Source organism: Pan troglodytes, chromosome 1 (genome assembly GCF_028858775.2).
Source record: "Pan troglodytes isolate AG18354 chromosome 1, NHGRI_mPanTro3-v2.0_pri, whole genome shotgun sequence".
Classification (NCBI taxonomy): Eukaryota; Metazoa; Chordata; class Mammalia; order Primates; family Hominidae; genus Pan; species Pan troglodytes.
The window spans coordinates 80,166,210-80,185,837 of record NC_072398.2 but is presented as its reverse complement, the minus strand read 5'-3'; the positions used below and the strand labels follow the sequence as shown (position 1 = coordinate 80,185,837).

The 19,628-nt window shown below is 37.0% G+C and overlaps 1 long non-coding RNA gene and 1 pseudogene across 1 annotated transcript in view; one reads left to right on the top strand and one right to left on the bottom strand.

The window, feature by feature from the left end:
* LOC129135469 (uncharacterized) overlaps positions 1–19,628 on the bottom strand; it is a 180,074-nt gene that overhangs the window by 20,371 nt on the left and 140,075 nt on the right. The window lies entirely within an intron of this gene.
* LOC457496 (large ribosomal subunit protein eL29-like) lies at positions 619–15,708 on the top strand (annotated as a pseudogene).

Sequence of the window (19,628 nt, the reverse complement as noted above, 5' to 3'; positions counted from 1 at the left end):
CCATGGTAACTAAAAGTGAAGTCAAACAGCTGCTCACTCTGTTGCCTAACTTTGTTCACCTAGTTAAAAGTTTTCATGCTAGATAATATATTTCCCACATTTTGTACTTATTTTTAGTTTCTAGGAAAAAATGTAGAGGCATTCTGGCTTTTTTCTTGGTACAAGTCATAGTCCATTTGTCATTATGGTTACAGATAAGAAACATCCAAAACAACAAACAAACAAACAAACGAAACCAGGTAAGAAACATCCCAGATATTTCTATGTAATTCTAGACATCTAGGTGTGCTGAAAGACACTTCAAATTTGAACATTTCCTCCCACAATGTTTGGTCTGTGTGCATTAAAATCCAGTTGAGCAAATCTTTATCTCAAAGCCTGCTATGTGGAGAATCTGACCTGAAACAAACATCCATATATTTTTTCATAATTGGGGGAATCCCAATATGAGTGAGAGATAAAATCTTATTTACAAGAACAGACATTATCACCCTTTACTTCCTGTCAGCTAGAGTGTGAGCTCATGCCTCTGAAATTTGAAGGAATGACCCGGAGGTTCAGGGTCAGAGTTACAGAGTTGAGACCCCAGTAGTGAGGTCACAAAGGACGCATGGTGACAATGCCAACCAGCAGTGATCTAAGAGGGTAACTCCTATGGCATATCTTTGACTATGCTTCACTTCCTTTGGTTTCCATCTACGCCTAGTCTATTATCCTTCAAATGGAGGTATGGGATATTATTCCTATAAATTTATATTCCACTTAAGTTAACCAGATTAATTTCTGTTTTATTCACTAATAGAATCTTGACTCCCACAAAAATACTAGTAGAAGTTATTGCAATTTACAGAGCTATAGGATAATGAAAGAGGAATGGACAAAACAATACATGGAATTTGTTATGTAGCTTATTTGCTGACAAAGGCAGTGAAAATATAGCTAGCGTTAAAGGATGGGAATACTGATGCTCTTGGCACAGATTGATAGGATGACTAATGAAATTGTGATCTGTGATTTGATGATATTAGGGAATTTGTGTTCAATATGTTAGGTATAGTCATGGTATTGTGTTTATGGAAGAAAATATTATTTCTTTAAATATGCATATTTCCATATTTGCAATGAAAAGCCATTTTGTCTATAAATAAATTTGACAATATATTTGTAAACATTAAACATAAGTGGTGTATGTACATATTTTATTTATGCTATTTTCTCTAGTTTTTATGTGGCTGAAAATGTTTAAAATAAAGATTCTGAAAATTATTACTTGTGATTACCTGAGACGATCACAAACCAGTTGGAAGGAGGGGAAACAAGTATCCATTGCCATAGAACAGTAAAAAGTGTCTAAAGAATTGAAGGATGAAGTCAAATGACAATATTATAACCCTAAATTATTAGTTAAAATTATAAACAATTATAGGGACTAATATAATTTTGTAAAATTGCCTCTAATCTCTTATAGCTACTTAGCTAAAATAAATGAATAATAAGCACTAAGTTCTACCATGCACATTGTTGAATTACATCCATTGAGTTCACAGATTTCCCAGGCCTTTTTCTGAAAATGTGGACACTGACAGAGAACACATGAAATGCCCAAAATTGGAATGGAGCACTAATGGGGGGTTTTGGAGGACTTGGAAAATCAAGAACCTACAGCTTCCATTTAGTTTCCTCTCTCAATGGAAGTAGCTTCTCCCTTGTCTCAAATAATTAGTCCTGCCTTTCCCGAGGACCCTGCAACTCTCTAGTCTGTAGAAGTTAATTTATAATTGGAAGCTATTTCTCTTCATGGCCCATTACCCCACCCTTCACTTTCCCCAGAATCCTAACTAGAATCAGATTCCCAGTGTGCCCCAAATCTGAGAAGATAAAATCTATGTTACAATAATTGCAAAAATAGTGTAAGCTATATTAGGAAAGACATGGTTTATATATGTGCTAATTTCTGGATTCTGAGAGTGTTCGACTAAGAAAGGCATTGCAATTTAATTAACTGAATTTATTAATATAGGTGCAGTAAACAGATTTTTAAAGTTAATACGTTAGTTCAAGCTGCTGGATCTTATTGTTTTCTTTTCTTTTTTATTATTTATTTATTTATTTTTTTTACTTTAAGTTCTGGAATACATGTGCAGAATGTGCAGGTTTGTTACATGGATATACATGTGCCATGGTGGTTTACTGCACCTATCAACCCATCATCTAGGTTTTCAGCCCTGCATACATTAGGTGTTTGTCCTAATGCTGTCCCTACCCTTGCCCTCCACCCCCCAACAGGCCCCAGTGTGTGACGTTCCCCTCCCTGTGTCTATGTGTTATCATTGTTCAACTCCCACTTATGAGTGAGAACATGCAGTGTTTGGTTTTCTGTACTTGTGTTAGTTTACTGAGAATGATGGCTTCCAGCTTCATCCATGTCCCTACAAAGGACATGAACTCATTCTTTTTTTATGGCTGCATAGTATTCCATGGTGTATATCTGCCACATTTTCTTAATCCAGTCTATCATTGATGGGCATTTGGTTTGGTTTCTTTCCTAACTGACTCAATTCTACATTCAACATTGGCCACAGGAAATAAAGTTGACATTTCATAAATTTCTTGGAATGTTATTAAGAAAGTTATCCAGAGAGACATTGAAAGACTGTTGAAGTGAATTTTATCATCCACTGACCCTCATACCCAACTATGACCAGTCCTCAAAATACTCCCATTACTAAAGCCTTAAAAAATATATTGGTGAAGGGAACCCCAGCGTCTTTATAAAGTGTCCAAGTTGTTCTCTGTAGGTGAGAGATGCTGAGGTTGAAATGAGCTCAATGATTTCAACACGGATTGAAAGACTCAGGGTGGAACTTCACCACCAGATATAAGGTGTATATTATTACCAAAATAGATTGCTTGGGTCAGTATGGTAATTAGAATGATCTCACTCAAAAGCCACAGTTCTCAAACCATATACTAAGATGCCCAAGGCTCTGCAGCAAAGTCACAGAAGTGGCCCAATATCTCGTAAATGTCAAAGGAAAACACAGTGAAATATACTGCATGTACTACTAGCTCAAGATAGTTTACAATTTCCACTTTAGATCATGCCAAATTCCTTTCAGTAACATCATATCTTTGAAAAACAGGGTTTTGGTGGCTGCTGTGGTAAAAAGTAGATACTGACATGAAAATTAATGTTGAATAGAAAATAAGGGTGGTAGTTTTTAATGTGATTCCCAGATTTAAAAAGATAAGTAGTGCCTAACAGGTATATATATTCCACAAGTAAGAAATTAAAATTATTTAAAGATAAAACAAAAATGTACTCTTTTCTTCCAATTTATGTGTCCTATGTTCTTCATGTACACATCCCATTGGTAAGTAGTTGAGGTTATTTAAGAATAAAACAAAAATACTTTTGTTCATTTTATACATATTTCTTTATATAATCCACAAGTTATTAGGACATAAATATGTATGAAGTTGTTTTAGCCCAACTACTTAATAAATGGAACTTTCAGTTACTTAATTTGACCTAGAGGCACCAAAAAAAATTACTGAGACACTATGGACACTAAGACTGAGAAAGTTTGGAAATCTCTATCCACGGATATCTTAATGATGAGTTCATTACTGTTACTAAGACCAAACAACTTTTTTTTCTTTTTCATTTAATTTAATTTTATTTTAAGTTCTGGAATACATGTTCAGGACTTGCAACTCTGTTACGTAGGTAAACGTGTGCCATGGTGGTTTGCTGCACAGATCAATGGAACACCTGCATGCGTTAAGTCCTGCACGCATTAGATATTTATTCTGATACTCTCCCTGCCCCTACCCACCCCTCCCCACCCCAATAGACCCCAGTGTGTATTGTTCCCCTTTCTGGATCTATGTGTTCTCATTGCTCAGCTTCCACTTATAAGTGAAAACATGCGGTGTTTGGTTTTCCGTTCCTGTGTTAGTTTGCTGAGGATAATGGCTTCCAGGTCTATTCATGTCCCTGCAAAGGACACCATTTCTTTCCTTTTTACAGTTGTATAGTATTCCATGGTGTATATGTGCTAATTTTTCTTTATTCAGTCTATCATTGATGGGGATTTTGGTTTATTCCATGTCTTTACTATTGTAAATAGTGTTGCAATGAACATACACATACATGTATCTTTATAATAGAATGATTTATATTCCTTTGGGTATATACCCAGTAATGGGACTCCTGGGTCAAATGGTATTTCTGGTTCTAGGTCTTTGAGGAATCGCCACACTGTCTTCCACAATGGTTGAACTAATTTACATTCCCGCAAACAGTGTAAAAGTGTTCCTATTTCTCCACAGCTTCGCCAGCATCTTTTGTGTCTTGACTTTTTAATAATCGCCATACTGACTGGAGTGAGATGGTATCACAATGTGGTTATGATTTTCATGTCTCTAATGATCAGTGATGTTGAGCTTTTTTCAAATGTTTGTTGGCTACATAGTAGACACAATTAAAAAATGATAAAGGGAATATCACCACTGACCCCACAGAAGTACAAACAACCATTAGAGGATACAATAAACACCTCTAAGCAAATAAACTAGAAAATCTAGAGGAAATGAACACATAAATTCTGGACACATATACTCTCCCAAGACTGAACCAGGAAGAAGTTGAATCCCTGATAGACCAATAACAAGTTCTGAAACAAAGAAAAAGCCCAGGAACTGACAGATTTACAGCTGTATTCTACCAGAGATACAAAGAGGAGCTGATACTATTTCTTCTGAAACTATTCAAAATAATTGAAAAGGAAAGATTCCTTCCTAACTCATTTTATGAGGCCAGCACCATCTTGATACCAAAATCTGGCAGAAATACAACAACAAAAAACATAAAACTTCGGACCAATATCCCTGATGAACACTGATGCAAAAGTTCTCAATAAAATGCTGGTAAACCAAATCCAGCAGCACATCAAAAAGCTTATCCACCACGGTCAAGTTGGCTTCATCCCCTGGATGCAAGGCTGGTTCGACATATGCAAATCAATAAATGTGATTCATCACATAAACAGAACTAAAGACAAAAATCACATAGTCATCTCAATAGATGCAGAAAAAAGGCCTTTGATAAAATTCAACATCCCTTCATGTTAAAAAAAACTTTCAATAAACTAGGTATTGATGGAACATACCTCAAAATAATAAGAGCCATTTATGACAAGCCCATAGCCAATATCATGCTGAATGGGCAAAAGCTGGAAGCATTCCCCTTGAAAACAGGCACAAGACAAGGATGCCTTTTCTCACCACTCCTATTCAACATAGTTTTGGAAGTTCTGGCCAGGGAAATAAGGCAAGAGAAAGAAATAAAGGATGTCAAATAGGAAGAGAGGAAGTCAAACTGTCTCTGTTTGCAGATGACATGATCCTATACCTAGAAAACCCCATTGACTCAGCCCAAAAGCTTCTTAAACTGCTAAGCAACTTAGCAAAGTCTCAGGATACAAAATCAATATGGAGAAATCACAGTCATTTCTATACACCAACAACAGATAAGCAGAGAGCCAAATCATGAATGAACTCCCATTCACAATTGCTACAAAGAGAATATAATACCTAGGAATACAGCTAACAAGGAAAGGGAAGGACCTCTTCAAGGAGAACTACAAACCACTGCTCAAGGAAATCAGAGAGGACACAAACAAATGGAAAAACATTTCATCCTCATGGATAGGAAGAATCAATATTGTGAAAATGGCCCTATTGCCTACAGTCATTTACAGATTCAATGCTATTCCCATTAAACTAGCATTGACATGCTTCACAGAATTAGAAAAAACTACTTTAAAATTCAAGTGGAACCAAAAAAGAGTCCACATAGCCATGACACTCCTAAGCAAAAATAACAAAGCTGGAGGTACCACAATACCCCACTGCAAACTACACTGCAAGTCTACAGTAACCAAAACAGCTTGGTAATGGTACAAAAACAGACACACAGACCAGTGGAACAGAATAGAGATCTCAGAAATAAGACCACACATCTGCAACAAACATCTGATCTTTGACAAACTTGACAAACGCAATGGGGAAAGGATTTCCTATTTAATAAATGGTGCTGGGAAAACTGGCTAGCCATATGCAGAAAATTGAAACTGGACCTCTTCATTATATCTTATACAAAAATTAACTCAAGATGTATTAAAGACTTAAATGTAAAAGCCAAAACTATAAAAATCCTAGAAGAAAATCTAGGCAATATCATTCAGGACATAGGCACGGGCAAATATTTCATGATGAAAATGTCAAAAGCAATGACAGAAAAAGCAAAAATTGACCAAAGGAATCTAATTAAACTAAAGAGCTTCTGCACAGCAAAAGAAACTATCATCAGAGTGAACAGACAACCTACAGAGTGGGAGAAAAATTTTGCAATCTATCCATCTGACAAAAGTCTAATATCCAGAATCTACAGGGAACTTAAACAAATTTACAAGAAAAAAACAAACAACCCCATTAAAACATGGGCAAAGGACATAAAAAGACACTTCTCAAAACAACTTTATTTTATTACATTAAAAGAAACTTCTAGGTCTGGTAAATAGGGGCTAGACTTGAGCAACCACAGAGAGAGTCAAAACGCCTCAGTTTCCAACTCTGAATTAGTTTAGAAACTCAGATTCCCTTAAATGAAGAAAATTTTAAAACTCTTGAAACAATATGACACATAATTAATTTGAATATTTTGCCCATGTTTTTGTCAGCTCTCCAGTTTTCTGCCACAATTTCCTCCACAATTACCCTGACAATGTAGCTTTCCATAGGATATCACATAAATTCGTTACGTTTATAAGTGAAAGAACCTGGAAAACATAAAATAGAAATATCACACTCTAAATGTTTTGATAGAAATGTGTGTATCAGAGAGGAGAGAATAAATCTTATAAAAATACAGCAGCCTACAAGAGCAGTAAAATTATTTAAGTTATAGTAGATGAGAATAGATAGATATATTTCATCAAAGGGAAAGAAAAAAATGATCCCCCTTTTACCTTCTACCACCGAAATTACTTAAATTGTACTTGTCGAGCCCTTGAATTTTGGAGGCACTATATACCACATTTACACTTGTGTCTGTCACCCAGTGTTAAATAAGACCCAGCTCAAGAGATGACTCTTTGGCTGGTCTAGGATATTGTATAAACAGATCTATCACTCTGCCCTTATATGACAAAAAGAACCTTATGGGAATCACAACACCTGCAGTAGATTGGAATATTGTATGTATCCTGAGGGAAATCATGATAGGAGAATCACGCTAAAGATATCTAGAGTTTTGAAGTAAAGCTGATCCCTCTTTACTTTCTAAAACAGGTAATTATTCTGCTTTTAAAAACATTATTTGTTTTGTAACTAGGTCTTGTCCAGGAATCTTTTAGGCATAACTAACTTCAGACTTGGTCAAGACTGAAAATACTCCAAAAGTACTGACAAAAGCAAACTCAAAAACCAGGATCTACAAAATTCTCACAACTGAAGCCACATTGAATAGGAGTTTACAATCCAAAGTTACAAAATAGTTGGGGAATTTCACCATGAGCCAGAGAAAGCAGACATATAAATATTAGGATTATACCCCCCACCAGTTTATAATTGAACAATAAGACAGAGGCTACAAAACAAAAATGTTTAAAATGACTACAGAAAGAAAAACTGAATATATATATATATATATATATATATATACTATATATATACACACTAAATATATATATATGGGGAGCAGGAAGTTTTGGAGGGAAAATACCTGAAATGAAAAATATAGCCACTGAAATCACAACAGTAGGTGTGTTAAGTTGGAATGTAGATAAAAGCATAAAGAAAATTAATTGGCTGGAAGATATATCTTTAAAAAATTAGTAAGAATGCTGTATTGACAGGTAAACAGATGGAAAATACGAATGAGAAATAAAGAGACATGGAGGATAAAATGAGAAGACTTAACATATCTGGAAAGGTTTTCTGAAGGAGATAAGTTATTGGAAGAGATAATATCTGAAATTTTTAGCCTTGATAAAAGATAAGAATTGTGAAATTTAGAAACCCAACAGTCCCAAGTAGGATAAAAAAATAAGTTCACACCTAGACAACATAGTAAAATGGTAGAACAGAAGAGATATAATGAAAATATTAAAGACATCTGGAGAGAAGCAGCATATTATCTAAGAAGAAATAATGTATAGTCTGGTCTCAATAAATTCAATGGTAACAATAGAAATCAAAAGATAATGAAACAATATATTCAGTGCTGAGATAAAGTAACTCTCAATTTGCTGTTGAGAGAATTCCATGTCCAGTTAAACTACCATTTAAGAATGATAATGAATTAAGTGTTTTCAGATCCATATTGTATGAGTTTACCATTAACAGACACTTACTAGTGAACTTCTAAGTATCTGCCTTAGTAAGAAAGAATCTCAATCTGTAAAGAAGGAAGTGTGAGCAAAGAGACTGAAAAAAAAATAAGTAATTCCAAGCAAACTGCCGAATTTTATAATATAATCACAATAGCTATTAACTTTAGAAGTACAAAAACAAGTTCAAACTAAAGTATGTAAGGTTGACATTTAATACAGAATCATGGGTAACTAAAGTTCCAGTGTTTCAGGGCTCTTGTATTTTTCCAATAGAGGGAAGAGAGAGTGATTAATTATATACTTTGTTAAAGAAAGTTTGCATATTAGAATTTTAAGAGAAACACAAAAAGAAAAGAAAGTGAATGCATAACTGTAAAATTACTAGGGTTGGAAGAGGTTATAAGATTCTTAATGCATGACTGCAGTAGACCAAGTGGCCACAGAAATTGATATATTCATAATGAACTGGATGTTTCTAATCCACCTATCATTAAGTTGGGCATACCCACAAGCATTCCATCATCTAGTGGAAGTAAACATATTCAAGATCTGAATGTTGCAGTTCCCTAGGTTGGACAAGCAAGTAGCTCACACTCCTAGCATGTCTACTCCAGCCACACAGTGACATTCTACCTTCTCCCACACTCATAGCCTTATAAAAAGTTGTCTAGGACCGTATTTTGAGTCTTATTTACAGAAGGCTTATCATGACATAGACAGAAATGGACTTTTACAATGCAACAGTGGTGGCTCTGAAGGATAGTGAAAACTAAAATTCTTCCAGTGGGACAAGTGTGAAATGCTTTAACTTGTGGTCAGGATGAAAGGAGAAATGTTCTTAGGTAAGCATCTACACCTACTAGCAGGTTCTTTAAAGAAGCAAAACAGAATTGATGACAAAGAGTCTTAGAGAAGAGCTATGTATACGAACTGGCAATGATCCCAGAATACACTCGTGTCTCATGTGATATAAGTACTCAAACAAAATACTCCTCCATGGAGGATATTCTTCCAGATCAAGTAAGTAAGAGGATCCATTTGTTGTTGTTGTTGTTGTTGTTGTTGTTGTTTTGTTTCAAAACAGTACTGATCTTTAATCAAAGAGCTACAAATTCCCAGGTAGTCTTGGAAGCAAGACTGCTCAGTATTTTGGTAATGCTTGTACTTGACTTCTCTTCCTCCTTTGCAACTGTGCAAGGTTTCTCTCTGGGTTTCTTCAGAAGACCTCTGCCTCCTTTTCCTGGCATCATGGAGACCGAGGCCCTACCGAAATGCATTTAAGAGGCTTTAAATAATTAAATAATGCCAAGCGGATGGTGGTCAAGGGGTTTCTTCAGAAGACCTCTGCCTCCTTGTCCTGGCATCGTGGAGACCCAGGCCCTACCAAAATGCATTTAAGAGGCTTTAAATAATTAAATAATGCCAAGCAGATGGTGGTTAGCTCAGGGCAGATACGCTAAAAAAGTTAACTGAGGTCCCTCCAAGTTCATGGATGGAGCAAGGCTGACACTTCCCAGTGGGCCTCGGGTTTCTCCATATGCTGTTCAGAGCTCAAGGGGAAGCTGCTAAGGCTTTCCATGCATCTACAGAAACACACTCTTTTTCGCACAGCTGCAAGACTGTGCTTATGGTCTTTAATCTTCCTCTTTGAAAAGCATCCAATTTAGGAATTTTTGCAGTAATCATTTCAGAGTAATGAAAAACAGACAGAACAATAGAAAATTTCAGATGTGATATGCACACTCTGTGCACTTCTCACTTCTCTCTAATGTACATTTAAAAAGATGTATTAGTCATCCTAAGGAACCTCTTTTGTCTTCTCACACAATCAAATTCTGCCTGCATGCAGACCATAAACATCATAATACAGTTAATTTACCCAATATACTCATTTCTCCCTCATAACAATGCCCATAAGATAGCATTCAATTTTGTTTTAAAGTTTCCTTACATACAAGATGGGGTTTGGAATGAACATTTTTTCACCTTGCAGTCTTGCAAAGCACCATGGTAGAGGCTAATGTGTGCCATTTTGTCTGGTTCAAGTCTTTTTTTTTTTTTTAACTTTTTAATTTCCATAGGTTTTGCAGGAACAGGTTGTATTTGGTTTCATGAGTAAGTTGTTTACTGGTGATTTGTGGGATTTTGGTGCATTCATCACCGGAGCAGTACACACTGAATGCAATTTGTAGTCTTTTATCCCTTACCCACCTCCCGCCCTTTCCTCTGCATCCCCAAAGTCCATCGTGTCATTCTTATGCCTTTGCATCTTCATTGCTTAGCTCCCACTTAATAGTGAGAACATAACAAAGTTTGGTTTTCCATTCATGAGTTACTTCACTTAGAATAATGGTCTCCAATTCCATCCAGGTTGCTACGAATGCCATTAATTCATTCATTTTTATGGCTGAGTAGTATTCCATGGTATGTGTATATATATATCACAGTTTCTTTATCCACTCATTGATTGATGTGCATTTGGGTTGGTTCCATATCTTTGCAATTGTGAATTGTGCTGCTATAAGCATATGTGTGCAAGTATCTTTTTTGTATAATGACTTATTTTCCTCTGGGTAGATACCCAGTAGAGGGATTGCTGTTTCAAATAGTAGTTCTACTTTTAGTTCCTTAAGGAATCTTCACACTGTTTTCTATAGTGATTGTACTAGTTTACACTCCCACCAGCAGGGTAGAAGTGTTCCCTTTTCGCCACATCCGTGCCAACATCCATATTTTTTGATGATGGCCATTCTTGCAAGAGTAAGGTGGTATTGCATTGTGGTTTTGATTTGCATTTCCCTGATTATTAGTGATGTTGAGCATCTTTTCATGTTTGTTGGCCATTAGTATATCTTCTTTTGAGAATTGCCTATTCATGTCCTTAGCCCACTTTTTGATGGGATTGTTTGTTTTTTCTTGCTAATTTGTTTGAGTTCCTTGTAGATTCTGGATATTAGTCCTTTGTCAGATGTATACATTGTGAAGATTTTCTCCCACTCTGTGGGTTGTCTGTTTACTCTGTTGACTGTTCCTTTTGCCATGCAGAAGTTATTTAGTTTAATTAAGTCTCACCTATTTATCTTTGTTTTTGTTGCCTTGTTCTTGGTTCTTGGTCATGAAGTCTTTGCCTAAGTTGATGTCTAGAAGGGTTTTTTCCAATGTTATCTTCTAGAATTTTTATAGTTTCAGGTCTTAGATTTAAGTCCTTGATCCATCTTGAGTTGATTTTTGTATAAGATGAGAGATGAGGATCCAGTTTCATTCTCCTACATGTGGCTTGCCAATTATCCCAGCACCTTTTGTTGAATAAGGTGTCTTTTCCCCACTTTATGTTTTTGTTTGCTTCTTGAAGATTGGTTGGCTGTAAGTATTTGCGTTTATTTCTGGGTTCTCTATTCTATTCCATTGGTCTATGTGCCTATTTAAATACCAGTACCATACTGTTTGGGTGACTGTGGCCTTAAAGTATAGTTTGAAATCAGGTAATGTGATGCCTCCAGATTTGTTCTTTTTGCTTAGTCTTGCTTTGGCTATGTGGACTCTTTTTGGGTTCCACAAGAATTTTGTTTTCTCTAGTTCTGTGAAGAATGATGGTGGTATTTTGATAGAAGTTCCATTGAATTTGTAGATTGTTTTTTGGCAGTATGTTCATTTTCACAATATTGAGTCTACCCATCCATGAGCATGGGATTTGTTTCCATTTTTTTGTGTGTCATCTGTGATTTCTCTCAGCAGTGCTTCATAGTTATCCTTGTAGAAGTCTTTCACCTCCTTGGCTAGGTATATTCCTAACTATCTTTTTTTGCAGCTATTGTAAAAGGATTTGAGTTCTTAATTTGATTCTCAGCTTGGTCGCTGGTGATGTATAGCAGAGCTACTGATTTATGTATGTTAATTTTTTATCCTGAAACTTTGCTGAATCCATTTATCAGTTCTAGGAGCTTTTGGGAGGAGTCTTTAGGGTTTTCCAGGTATCCAATCATATCATCAGCAAACAGCAACAGTTTGACTTCCTCTTTACTGATTTGGATGCCCTTTATTTCTTTCTCTTGTCTGATTGATCTGGCTAGGACCTTCAGTACTATGTTGAATAGAAGTGGTAAGACTGGGAATCCTGTCTTTTTCTAGTTCCCAGAGGGAATACTTTCAAATTTTCCTATTCATTATTTATGCTGGCTGTAGGCTTGTCATAGACGGCTTTTATTACACTGTGGTATGTCGTCTATTTGCCGATTTTGCTGAGGGTTCTCATCATGAAGGGATGCTGGATTTTGCCAAGTGCTTTTTCTGTCTATTGAGATGATCATGTGATTTTTGTTTTTATTTTATTTATTTATTTATTTATTTATTTATTTGCATATGTTAAACCATCCCTGCATCCCTGGTATGAAACCCACTTGATCATGATATATTATCTTTTTGATATGATGTTGGATTTGGTTAGCTAGTATTTTGTTAAGGATTTTTGCATCTATATTCATCAGGAATATTGGTCTGTAGTTTTCTTTTTATTTTTTGTTATGTCCTTTCCTGGTTTTGGTAACAGGGTAATATTGGCTTCATAGAATGATTTAGGGAGGATTCTCTCTTTCTCCATCTTGTGGAATACAGTCAATAGGATTGGTACCAATTCTTTGAGTGTCCGATAGAATTCAGCTGTGAATCTGTCTGGTCTTGGACTTTTTTGTTGTTGGTAATTTTTTATTACTATTTCAACCTCACTTGTTGTTATTAGTTTGTTCAGGGTTTTTAATTCTACCTAATTTAAGCTAGGATGGCTGTATCTTTCCAGGAATTTATCCTTCTTCTTTTGGTTTTCTACTTTATGCACATAAAGCTGTTCATAGTAACCTTGGATGACTTTTTGTATTTCTGTGGTGTTGGTTGTACTATCTCCTGTTTTGTTTCTAATTGAGCTTATTTGGATCTTCTATCTGCTTTTCTTGGTTAATCTTGCTAATGGTGTACCTATTTTATTTATTTTTCCAAAGAACCAGCTTTTTGTTTCATTTATCTTTTGTATTGTTTTTGTTTGTTTGTTTCAGTTTCATTTGGCTGTACTCTGATCTTGGTTATTTCTTTTCTTTTGCTGGGTTTGGGTTTGGTTTGTTCTTGTTTCTATATTTCCTTGAAGTATGACCTTAGATTGCCTATTTGTGCTCTTTCAGACTTTTTAATGAAGGCATTTAAGGCTATCAACTTTCCTCTTAGCATCGCCTTTGCTGTATCCCAGAGGTTTTGATAGATTGTGTCACTGTTATTGTTCAGTTCAAATAGTTTTTTAATTTCCATCTTGATTTCATTGTTGACCCAATGATCATTCAGGAGCAGGTTATTTAATTTCCATGTATTTGCATGGTTTTGAAGGTTCCTTTTGGAGTTGATTTCCAATTTTATCCCACTGTGGTCTGAGAGAGAACTTGATATAATTTCAATTTTCTTAAATTTATTGAGACTTTGTGCCCTACCATATGGTCTATCTTGGAGAAAGTTCCACTTGCTGATGAATAGAATGTATATTCTGTGGTTGGGTGGAATGTTCTGTAAATATCTGTTAAGTCCATTTGTTCCAGGGTATAGTTGAAATCCATTGTTTCTTTGTTGTCTTTCTGTCTTGATGACCTGTCCAGTGCTGTCAGTGGAGTATTGAAGTCCCCTATTATTATTGTGTTGCTGTCTATCTCGCTTCTTAGGTCTAGTAGTAATTGTTTTACATATTTGGGAGCTCCAGTATTAGGTGCATATATACTTAGGATTGCAGTATTTTCCTGTTGGACAAGGCCTTTTATCATTATGTAATGTCCCTCTTTGTCTTTTTTAACTGCTGTTGCTTTAAAGTTTGTTTTGTCTGATATAACAATAGCTACCCCTGCTTGCTTTTGGGGTCCATTTTCATGGAATTTCTTTTTCCACCCCTTTATCTTAGGTTTTTGTGAGTCCTTATGTGTTAGGTGAGTCTCTTGGATGACCCATAATTTAAATATCAGTCAGTCTCCTTCTACAACCACCCTAGAGTTTGTTCAGTGGTCTTAAAAAACAAACTAGCCATAGTGATTGACCTAGAAGCAAGGCAAAAATCTCTGCAAAGGGGACTTCTTATGGAATTTGACCCAGCTACTACCACAGCTGAAAATCCAATTTGCCAATTACTACGTTTAACCCCAATACCCAATATGGTCTCATACAACAGGGACCACTCAGCTAGCTGGTAGCAAGCTGATTACATTGAATACCATTCTGCATGGAGAGGGAAAAAATTTATCCTCACTAGAATAGAGTTGTTATCTATTTAGATTTGTTTTCCCTGCCTACCACTCTCTGCCAGCACCAGTGCGGACCTACTGAATGTTAATAGAAAATTGCAATGATCACATAAAGACAGTATCACAAGGGAATAAAGGTTAGGGTCTCCTCACCAGATAAAATCCCCATCCAGCTGTGGGTTTGGCTGGATTCAAAGGAAAATGGAATGGATAGTCAGTAATAGAAATTATGAATAAATTGCCACTTATTTCTGGTTGTCCATGAAAATCACTGACACGTAAATAATGTAGTCTTGTGTTGGTGTAGTCTTGCCAGCCAAAATGATTTCATTGGGCTTTTCCCTCAGAAGCTTACAGTATAAAAATAATATGGTCTCTTCCGGTTCCAGGTGCTTTGGGAGCTGGGTGTTACAGTGCAGACATGGCCAAGTCCAAGAACCACACCACACACAACCAGTCCCGAAAATGGCACAGAAATGGCATCAAGAAACCCCGATTGCAAAGATACGAATCTCTTAAGGGGATGGACCCCAAGTTCCTGAGGAACATGGGCTTTGCCAAGAAGTGCAACAAGAAGGGCCTAAAGAAGATGCAGGCCAACAATGCCAAGGCCATGAGTGCACGTACTGAGGCTATCAAGGTCCTCATAAAGCCAAAGGAGGTTAAGCCCAGATGCCAAAGGGTATCAGCCGCAAGCTCAATCAATTTGCCTACATTATCCACCCCAAGCTTGGGAAGCGTGCTTGTGCCCGCATTGCCAAGGGTCTCAGGTTGTGTGGGCCAAAGGCCAAAGCCAAGGATCAAACCAAGGCCCAGGCTGCAGCTCCAGCTTCAGTTTCAGCTCAGGCTCCCAAAGATGCCCAGGCCCCTACAAAGACTTCAGAGTAGAGATCTCTGTCTGCCAACATGAGGACAGAAGGACTGGTGTGACCCACCCTGGGCTGCCATCAGCATGGGGCTGGTGTCTTCCTGTGCTATTTGTATAAATAAGCCTGAGGCAGGAAAATAATAACAATAATAATAATAATATGGTTTTTCCTCAATTAAAATTTATATTTCAATAGTGATTATACTTTTTCAAATTTTTACATGCTGCCCCCAAAACACATATATGCCTCCCTGGTAATAGACTAAGAATGAGTACTTCAGATCAATGCATGGGACTCTACAGTTAGGGTGAAGTTAGTTCTCCTGTGGGCTACACACTCCTAGAAGTAGAGCTCTTAGGAATGTACAGACTGCTCATAAATCAGTTAGTCTATTATTGTAGCACTCAATGGGCATAAGTTTCCTCAGTGCTTTCAAAATCATTAACACATTATTTGAGTCATCAAGAAGGTGTTCTATCCAAAGCCTTAGCATTTCTTTCTATCTTTAAGGCCAGTCACTTATAAAAAGAGATATTCAAGGTGAGACAATGTCACCTTAAGAAAATATACACACAGATCCCCATAAGGCAGATAACATGATTTTAAGAAACAAAACACTGAAGTGCTGTTTGATATCTAATTTGAAACTTTATTATGTTAGCAATTACATGAGTGGGGATTCTTCCAGTAATTTTTCCATGTGATTATCCTGGCTGTTAGATTCAAAATGACCTTCATACAAAGACAGATAATATCGCAAGCTAATGAGGAGAGGCGTCTTGTGTAGGCAGGGCAGGAATGAGTCACAGGCATCCTTCATAAAAGTAATTATGCACCTGCTGGGGAGTGTTTTCTGACTCCAGTAAATATTGATGTGCCTTTCCCCTGCATTGCAAGATGAAGATTTGTTGAAGGTTGTGATCTACCATAGTTTTCACAAAAGTCTTTTTTGGGGGCTATTTTATTTACTAGAATTATACAAACACAAGTCAGTCAAGCCTGAGCTGCAAGTGGACAATAGAGTTAAATATGTTATCAGATGTAAAAGACAAACAAAAATCAGAAACCAACAAGCTATAGTTTCAGGCACAACAGCCAGGAAGGAAATTTTACCAATTTACTAACTAAAATCTGGAATGAGGAGAAACTTCTGTTCCCATAACAGGGCACAGACACAGAGTGATAGCAGGCTCTAACTAAGATCCTAAAGTCAATCTAACAATGTAAGGACTTTATTGTTTGCAGAGGCAGGTAGGGAATAGTGTCATTGAAAATACCCAGATTTTGTTCTGCTAAAAATCCAGTTGAGCTGGGAACAGTGGCAGATACTTGTAGTCCCAGCTACTAGGGAGGCTGAGATGAAGGATCACTTGAGCCCAGGACTTTGAGACAGCCTGGACAGAATGAGTCCTCATTGCTAAGGGAAAAAAAATTTAATAAAAATTTTTTTAAAATTAAAAATTTACAAAGAACCCAGTTGACTCTTTTTTTTATTTTATTTTTATTTATTTATTTATTTATTTTTTTTTTTGTGATGGAGTCTCATTCTCTCCCAGGCTGGAGTGCAGTGGTACCATGTTGGCTCACTGCAACCTCCGCCTCACGGGCTCAAGCAGTTCTCCTGCCTCAACCTTCCAAGTAGCTGGGATTACAGCCACCCACCACCACGCCCAGCTAATTTTTGTACTTTTAGTAGAGATGGAGTTTTGCCATGTTGGCCAGGCTGATTTTGAACTCCTGGCCTCAAGAGATTCCCCCCAACCTTGGTCTCCCAAAGGGCTGGGATTACAGACGTGAGACACTGTGCCTGACCCCCATTGACTCTTGACCTGTGTAAGTAGTCTTCATTGTTTCATCTGCTACTATCTCTTGTGTTCACCACACCCAATATTTCTTTAAGATTAGGTACTTAGTTAACTTTCTTTTTATCACACGAAAGCACTTCCATTATTCAGAATGACTTTTGCATTTCCATAGTCAACTATTCCACATCAGTTTCTAGGTTTTGCCATCCCTAGGAAACTTCAACACCCCCACTTCGGTCACCCACTCCCACAACCACATCCTGAACATCCTAGACACTTGTTACAACTCCATGCTTGAAATGTTCAGTTCCCACCCACCACTATCCAATCCCAGTATCCTGTCCTTCTTGCTGTCTCATTCAGTCACTCCTTCACCTGCTCCTGATCCACAAGTCCTCCTATTCCTTTTTCACTTCAGAGACCATCCTTGTCTTCATATCTTTCATCGTTCAACTTAGAGTCCATATCTCCACACCTGAATTATTTTCTTGCCAAAACTTTTACTACCTTGCCTCACTGTCTTTTCAATGTCTCACTTGGTAAATAGCCTAACACTGAATTAACCTGTATCAATTTTTATTTAACTTCTGTGGCCTATCAAATCATCTTCCTCACCTTGGTCCCTCCTTATTCTTAGTGGAGAAAATAGAATGCCTTTTACTTAATGAAGAAAATAGAAGCCATGAAGTGGAAATGCCCTCAATGCTTTGCCATCCCACCTACAACCTTACATGCATTTGTCAATACCCATTCTTGTTACCTCACTGCCTTTCCAATGAAGTTGTGTTTCTCTAGTTGTCTGAGTACTTCTTCATCCGTGCTGTGGATTGGGTAACTTTCAGCTCCCACTTAAATGTATTTTTTCATAATTAAAAACTTTTTAATTTAGTAATTTTTAACAGTAACTTAGTTAATCATCTATGGAATGTTTTCCATCAGTATATTCACAGTCCACATTGCCCCTTTTAAAAAATTTTCCTTTTCTTTTGGCCAGTTTCTCCAAAGAACCATTTAATAACAGCAAGTTTCTGAGCACCTACTATGAACTAGGTGTTTTACATAAATTAGCACTTACCACATAAGGTAGCTATTATTATTCCAGTTCTGCAGATTAGGAAACTGGATCTTAGATGCAGTTATGTAAATTACTTAACATTCCACAGTGACTGTGGCAGATTTGGGACTGGAACCTAGGTCTGTCTATACTGAAATTTGTCTGTTTCTTTTTGTAACTTTGCCTTGGTTGCCCTCTCCCTGATCTACAGTGTATGTTTTTCCTATTTCCATCTCTTTACATCTGCAAAAAGGCAAAGTAAAGGAGAGTTGATAGCAGCAAAAAGAATCACTTACCAAGGTAAAGAGCTTGTTCAACTAATGGGAACAGAAGGAATCAGAAGGACCTAGGCTGACCTCAGCCTGACTTCTCCTTAAGGAATCCAGAGTGAATGAATGGTGGCCTGGAAAAAAGACACTGACTCCCACTTCCCACAGTGCTCCATGCTATACTCTTAAAGATAGCGTACCAGCAAATGGGGCTGCAAACTGGCCCAGCCTCCCTCAGATTAGCCTCAGATCTTACAGCGAATGGAACTCAAAGGCCCCAAGAGAGATATTAGGTACTCAGCTGCACACTGAATCTACACCACTCACACTCAGGTGTTCTGGTGAGGATGGGCACCTTGACAGACCTGTGAGTCACTCATTGACTGCTTACTGGGGATCTATTAAGGAGGAAACACTGTACTATGAAGGGAAATCCAATAGAAAGCTTATCATTGACCATTTTATAAAATAGTGGGGCAGATAATAATGAATTGTATTAAAGATAGAAAACAAGTTCCTAAGAGAAATACAAGTAAAGTACAACTTGTGGCCAAAGAAGGGAAATATTACTTCCAAACCATGGCAGGAAAAAGAGCTTTCTCAAAAACATAGAATTTAAACTGGAGCAGAGAGAGTTTGGAACTGTAGAGACAGTTTTAAAGGACAGGTCATGGGACCGTACCAATAGAAGCTACCAGCTAGGAATGTGATGCAGTGTGTGTGTGTGTGTGTGTGTGTGTGTGTGATCTGAAGAGAAACCTAAACATGAAGTAGTTATGGTAAAGAGCTAAAAGTCTGAGCTATCTAAAACATTGAAAATGGGATGGCTAGGAGAAGAAGATGTTTTTGGAAAAGCCCTCCAATCTCTTTCTCTCTTTCTAAGACCACTCCTGGCTCCTCATCTTTCCTTATTCAGAGTAGACTGGGTTCAACCCTTGATGGCTTTTGCATGCCAGACTAAAAACTATG